At 37.8% G+C, this 7723-nt stretch overlaps 1 protein-coding gene across 1 annotated transcript in view; it reads right to left on the bottom strand.

Moving 5' to 3' along the window:
* Positions 1 to 7723, bottom strand: part of zgc:171482 (zinc finger protein) — a gene marked incomplete at its 3' end in the record, with an annotated part of 37546 nt that overhangs the window by 759 nt on the left and 29064 nt on the right.

The raw sequence follows: 7723 nt of genomic DNA, 5'->3' as shown, positions 1-7723 counted from the left end.
ACATTGGTGAATGCCACAAATTCTCCTAAATCACTCGTACGCACAACTTAAGAACAAATCTGTGCGTACGAACGGTTCTTGCATGAGGCCCAATGTCTAATAAAGGAAGATGAGTGGACAGATTGTGTCCCTAAAACCCACTTCTTTTCAGCTTAAGCAGAGTAAATAAAAGTTAAAATAAGCAGTAGGCTAAGTCTCAGCAGCTAGTAACACAATGCAGTATTTGTCTTAACAAAAACAAAGTACTGTTATTTGTTTTCAGCCTAGAAATATGGCAGTAAGCATCTGAACATAGCCTTAACTGAACTGGGAAAAATAAAATCTAAGAAATCCTAAAACAATTATTCTAATTTATTCTTGAAATACCATTTACTGAATGAAAATATTGAGCTAAACGTAGTAGAACATATTTGTGTGAAGAAACAAACAAATGAAAATTTTGTTGCTATGTGACAACCACATTAAATCCTAATGCTTGCGTTCAGAAGCTAATATTTCATTGTAGATATTTGTACACAAATGTATGTAGGAAAAAGTATGTTTTGTGTAACACAAACAACAAAGTGAGCTCTGATTTTAGTGCGAAGTCTTCTCCATAATTAAGACAGACTGAGTGAAATTAATCTTTAATTGTTTCAAAACTTTTTGCTGCTCAAAACAACAAAATCTACTTTAAAAAAAAAAAAAATCAAACTTGACCTGAAAATCAAACTTACTGATTTTTAAAACTATCATATAAAAAAGTTTGGAAGATACATGCCATTGTTTCACTTGTCTTTATTAAGAAAAACAAATGATTGAATTGACAAGTTGCTGTACTTTCCATTTATTAAATATAACAAAAAAAACTTTAATTTGTTTTGCACTTTAAAGTGGATCACTGCACATTCACCTCCTAGCCTGCTGCATATGGGGAATTCCTTTGGTATTACTTCAATGTTGATTTTCTCAGTGTTGTCTCACCTATGTAAAGAGTTAAATAAGCTTCACCCACTGTTAAGTGTTAGAAGTGTTGTGATATTACCGAGCCTGCAAAGAGACATGGGGGGTATCTTTTTTTCTTTTGCATTCTCACACTATTGTTGCGTCATTTATTACTGTTGAGCCTGCCRTTTTATTAACAAATTCATGTGCTCCCCATTATAAAGGTATTAGCTACTACTTTAATTCAGTTTGGAGTTAATGCGTCACAGCCACTTATGGAGGCATATAATATGCAGATATTAACTCTTTGCAGCCATGCAATATCACCATCAATTTCCCAAACCTGTGGCGACACATCCTGCTGTAGTAACCGGCTATTTCAAAATAAAAGTCAATAACAGTTAATACAAAACATTAAACTTTAGTGCGAGAATGCAAAAAGTATAGCAAAGTAACGCAAAAAAAATCCCATGTCCCCTCGCAGGCTCCATATGGTATGACACCATGCAGTGTTGAAAAAAGTTTTATGTAAAGCCCCGCCCTCTTCCACCTCATGCCAGATAGACCAGTACAGTATTTTCTATCAAGGAATTCTGGGTAATCTTGTAGAAATGATGTGTGTGCATGTGTATGACTATTAAAGATAGTCACGTGTGGCTAAAAAAAAATTCATGTGTGTAAACATGAGTTGTTCGGATTAAATGTTTTWAAAAAGTTTAAAACAAAGATTAGGAATCTTTGACAACAAATGCACTATTAAGATAGATTAAGAAGATTTCTGTGCTTTGACAAAACCATTATTTTTTTAGCCTACAAACATTTACAATGCTCTGTCTCATAGTGACATGTTCAGGGAATGAGTTGWTCTTTTTTCTAATTTTATTCTTTCTTCGCCTCGTCCTTAGTTGAGGTGACAAATCAAGTTTCACAAGAAACACTCCAGCAGGAATGAGAGAGTACAGTAACAGCGAAGTGTCTGAAACACCAAATCTGAGTAAGTGGGTGAATGCTGTGAGTGTCTGAGGATGTGTGTGTGAGTGTGTGTGTGTTTCTTATGTCACAGCCTGTTAGCATCATTGACGGTGGATGTGAAAGTTAAGGACACCTTTACCTTCCAGGCTTTGCCTTGTCTCTCAGCTCTTTCCTCTCCTGCTTTTTGCTTTGCTTTTGCTCTTAGCATTTTTCCCTCTCTGTGCCCTTTCCCCCCCTCTGGGAACCAGTCTCAGTGACTCGGTGCATTGTGGGATAAAATATTTATCTGTATTGGCAGGCTCTGGTCCCCCCCCCCCCCMCCCCCCCCATGCTCCTCTCCTGCCTCACCTCATCACCTCCCCCTTGCCTGTCCCCGCTGTGAACATGTTAAAGGCTGGTAGTGAGTTGTCCCACACCTCCTCCTTCAAGCACCATTAGTAACTGAGTTTTTCTCTCATTTAGGTTGATTTCTCTCAGTATTTTTTAAATTATTTATTTATTTATTTTGCTTTATTAACTCCTGAAAAGTGGCCTCTGGACATGAGTGCCACCAATGGGGGCAACAAAGGGGACAATGGCACCCTCTATAAATTTACTGTCCTTGCCAGCCAGCCAGTCTAACATCCATTATCTGTCTATTTGCAAAAGGTTCAAATATCTTAAAAGTATTGTAATGAAAGTCAAATCAATTCAAAAAGGTCATTACAGCTTGTCTACATTAGAAAACACAAAAATAACAACTAAATTTTTTAGGTATTGAGTTTGAATTTGGTGTAATGGTAGAGTAATCCCCATCACATGTTCTGAATGCTGTTAGATCACACAAAATCTTTTGTTAAAGGGATCCACAATTAGTTGTAACATTAAACTTTATTTAATAAACATCTATTTTAACTGTAAAATAAAGACTATAAAAATACTGTAGGCTGTTTAGGTTTTATCATTTTTAAATTAAAAGTTAAAAAATATATTACACAGACGGGGCCATTCTGGGTAAATGATGACGTGGATAGGTCATCGGTGTTTGTGTTAAAATATATTTTAAAAATTTACAAAACTAAACAGCCTACAGTATTTTTAGTTCCTATTTTACAGTTAAAATAAATGTTTATCAAATTAAGTCTAATGTTACAACTAATCGTGGATCCCTTTAAAACTATGACATTAACTCGTTCGTTAGCAAAGTGTCTGATTGACTGAATGGATTCTCAAGGAAGTCAGATAATATTCATTGGGCGTACATCTACAACTGTTAAGTTTTGAAGTCAGTTATACACAAATGGAGCTAAACTTTGTAACAGCAGCTGAAAGTTATCTTCATCACATACTCTCAGTGCTGCCTTTGTTTGCTTCTCTAACATCTTATGACCCTTTTCCACTAGCGCCTACACAGCGCAGTTGGACTTGGCTGAACTCTGTTCAGCACAGGTGGTTTTCCAATACACTTCAATAACAGCTCTAGTGGATGGGTTCATCGTAAAGTTGGGTCCAAGAGTCCAAAATTGATGCCACACGCCTTACCAGCTGGTGGCAATTAGGCTCCATAAAGCTATTTTCCAGCCACCATTAAGGTAATAAAAGACCCCGAAAAGATATGCAACACAACAATGGAAGACATGGTAGTGTTGTTATTGCAAATGGTGGATCAGGTTGTTGTGACAGCAACTCTTGTGACTCAACCAGTAACTCCACCCACTAACCAATCAGTGACCAACAATCATCTGACATTGCATTTTAAGGCCCGCGTGGTATACTTGGAACCACAGTGAAGTAAGTYYTGAAAAAAGGGGGCTGGTTCAAAAAAAAAATCCTTGTTAGTTGAAAATCCTYGGAACCRTGGAGAACCAAGTCAAACCATGCTGTATAGGCGCTAGTAGAAAAGGGGCATAAAGCAGCAAGTGATGCCAGTTTTTGCCAGGGATGCTAGTTTTAAATATGAATCTGTATTTAAGAGTGGAGAAGACTGGCTTCAAAAGGCTGAGCACTGGCTGTGCTGTTCTCTAGTATTACTGTATCAACTGTAAAGTCAAAAAACAAACCGTGTATATCAGTAAGTGTTTCCCTAACTCCCGTATTGCAACATTTTTTAAAATTGCCAACATGGACAGAAGTATATAGTAAATGTCCTATTATTCTGTCCTGGCTTTTAGTTTTGGTGTGCCACAAAAAGATTAACTGAAGCTGCATTTCCATTACAAACGTGCGCAAAATTTGTCGATATTCTGTTAATGTCGAAAAAACAGTTTCGCAACTACGGTGTTTCAATTAAGTAAGAAATGCTATTAAAGTCAGGTGTGAATACATTTGTTCTTGCGATAAGTCATTACAAACATGGCGGCAATGGATGTAAACACATAGCATGTTGCTAACGTGACACTAGCACTCATCATCAGAGGAAACGTCGGCGTCTTTCATTGAGTCTTTCCAGCAACAAGCCCCTACTTGGGAGCGGCTACATATGCAGTGTTTTTGGGATATTGTAGTTGGTGAGTTTACTACTTTCTTTTTTCTACTTCTGTGATATTTCTACTACTTCTACTTCCTGTTATCTTCTTTGTCATCTTCTTTTTCGCCAGTAGAAACAGCCGGTTATGATCACGTGACTCCCGTGATGCGAAAAAAGTGTTTCCATTGCAATTTTGTGAAAAACACCAATTTCGATACAGCCAAAAAACCACCTCATTCTAGCGCAAAAACATTTTGTCGAAAAAGGTCTTTTTTTTCAAAATTGACGTATTTCCATTGTGTAAATTTATTTTCGAAATTCTAATTTGCGCATTTTCATGGTCAATGGAAACGCAGCTAGTGCTCACAATCTTGTCCCTCTTATGAAAAAACTGGGATGCACCCCTGTTCCTGGAGCAAAAGGAACCAGGAGCAGGAATAAGGTCCTTATTGTTTGTAAACATAAATGCTCAAAACCATTTAAAAAACTGCTTGATTATATGAATACCACAAATGTAACACAAGGGACATGCTTGCCTYTCATGAGGAAAAATCACACTTAGAAAGAAAACATTATTTTCATCTCCCTGACATTGTGTTCTCCATCCCTTCCGGACCTATGGCATTTAGTGACGTCAAAGTCTTGGAAGAGAAAAGGCGACTGCAGTGGGCTGATGTCCCAGAAGTCTGTACTTTGTTTTGTTTGTGTCATTCTGCTTTTATTTATTTATTTATTTTTTTTTGTGTGTGGGGCTATAGACCAAAAACCTAAAATGATACTTTCTGGGAGCCTGCAGGAATTTTATTTGTCAAAACACAATAAAAACAAATAAATAAAAAAGGATTGACACAAAGGGGACTGAACCATAGAGAAGCATCTACTTGAAACAATGAGAGATGTCACACCAGGGATTCAGCGACAGCTTATGGGGGGAGTTTTCAAACTCTCTCAAGAACACGTGGGTGACTGACATGAATAATTACCAGCTTATTTCAGCTACTAAAACATTTTAAACAATCTCTGACTGTTTTCCTCCATCGCCTCTTTCTGGTAAAAGTCATCAACCCTCTGTATTTTCACATTTGGTGTTAAAATTTCAATTTTCGCCGTGCGTTTTGGTCTTTCTTCGTCACTACCTGTCGCACGGCACACACATGCCGACTCATTTGCACGCAGCCTAATTGTCGTGTGCACTTTTGTTTGTGTTTTTGCACGTATGTCTGCTTATCAGCCGCCTGACAGTGACGTCTGTATCGCTGCATATTTTGCGTTTCGGGTGACATCATCCTGCCCATGCGCCTAACAATAGACTCCTAATTAGCTGTGTTTATCTTCTGCTCCTTCTGTTTTTTTATTTAAATTTTTTTTTTGTTTTGTTTTTTTTTGCTCAGCTCCTCCTTAATTCTCCCTCCGTTCGGTGTTGAGTCGCTGTGGGAAGGCGTTCTAAATTTACACACGGAGCGGCACAGGAAAGCACGGCGCTTTCAGTTTGGAGTTTGAAGAAGCTCTGAAAGTGCAGAAACCAAAGGTGGAATCTGATCATAAAAGGAAGAATAAAAGGTTAAAGAAAATATATTTTAACTTGTGCACTGTTTGCAGGTAGGAAAAGGCACCAAGGGAGAAAACAGAGGGGGTGGAAACAGATTAAGTTTCCTCCCCTTTCATCTGGGAGCACCTTTGCGACCTACTTTCTCTCYGTCTGCTTTGTGACAAACATTTTCACCTACACACACACACGCACACACATATACACAAAAACCTCCAGGCATGGCATTTCACTTTGGCATTTCATTCACTCTACCCTTTGCGGCGGTTCCCACTGGANACACACACGCACACACATATACACAAAAACCTCCAGGCATGGCATTTCACTTTGGCATTTCATTCACTCTACCCTTTGCGGCGGTTCCCACTGGACAGCACCATGTCAATCAGAACAACAAAAAATAAAATAAAAAAAGGGAGGGGAAAAAAAAAAACAACAAACACTAAATGCGGTGCAGAGGAAAGATGTGTGAAACCTCCTGCGGGAAGAACAAACATAAAAGAGAAGAGAAAAGAAAGTTTGTGAGAATTTTATCTCCGCTTCTGAAATCAGTCGTGGAATGATCACGTCGCTGTGTGAGAGGTTAAAACAACRTTGCGCTCTAACGTGATTATTGTATGGGACGGGAGGGGTGTGTTCAAGTGTGACTTGTTTATGTGCGATCAGTATCCAGTATGATGTGACGTCAGGGTGGTCTCAGTGATCTTTGCAAAGGCAAAACTAGTTACAACTCAGTGGGTTACAGATAACGAGATCAAATTTGGAGTGAAAGTAGCTGAAGGATATTCCCAACATATATTCTGAGCTTAGAAAAATTGCACAAAATCTAAGAWGGGGGGTCTCTGCAGTCACTCAGAGGGAGTTTCTTTGTTTGTGAGAGGTGTTTGTCCAAGATGTGATTGGTGTGTTTGACTTTAGGGGGAGGAGTTTGTGCAAGGCATGATTGGTCGGATTGACTATTTTGGGTTGGTTGAATGAACACAGGGCAACTGGTGGGAAGTGTAGCTCGATCAAAATGGCCAGAAGGCATCTATATTTTTAAATATAAATATTAATTTTAGTCCTAACTCGAGACAGGAAGTGCCTGCACATGTGGAGGGTTGTTTAACAATTTGACTAATCTGTCTGGAAAAAGATTGCTGTATTTAAATATAAATAATTTTAGTCATACTTTGAGACAGGAAGGTGTTAGTCACCAAATTAGAAGTCAATACATCGTATTTACGTGTTCACAGTAATTTTAGTACTACTATTCATCTTTTCACTTGCTCCACAAGACAAGTCAATCGGACCAATCACGATTTTGAGAAACTCCACCCACACCAGGAACTCCACCAACCATGGTTAGGACAAACTCTACCCACACAGTCAAGTAACTCCACAAATGTACTGCAGAGACCACAACTTGTAAAATCTTGCAATAACGTGAAATTGTGAATAATGTTATTTTCTTTTTTAGCCACTTCAGTGGAAAGCAGTACTGAATATTATTAGTTTCTTCATCATCAGTGAGTTTTTTGTAATTCATTAATTTTTTTTTTAATTTTTTAAGAAGAAAAAGCAAGAGGAGAAAAAAAATGACACGTAATAGGAAAGAGTGAAAGAGAGATTAGAAGATATGTGAAATATATATTGAGAAAACACAAGACAACACACCCGACATCTTGGCTGCACACCTATATAAACAGAGATAACAAAAACACAGCAACAAAAAAGGCATATGTATAAAATAATAATGAATATAACCTTGCCGAAAGATATACTTATATCCATATATATATAAACATACCCATACCTACACACACGCACACACATATACACAAAAACCTCCA

The sequence above is a fragment of the Austrofundulus limnaeus genome, unplaced genomic scaffold (assembly GCF_001266775.1).
Source record: "Austrofundulus limnaeus strain Quisiro unplaced genomic scaffold, Austrofundulus_limnaeus-1.0 Scaffold0, whole genome shotgun sequence".
NCBI lineage: Eukaryota > Metazoa > Chordata > Actinopteri > Cyprinodontiformes > Rivulidae > Austrofundulus > Austrofundulus limnaeus.
The sequence above is the reverse complement of the archived record's forward strand: the minus strand, read 5'-3'. Positions and strand labels throughout refer to the sequence as shown.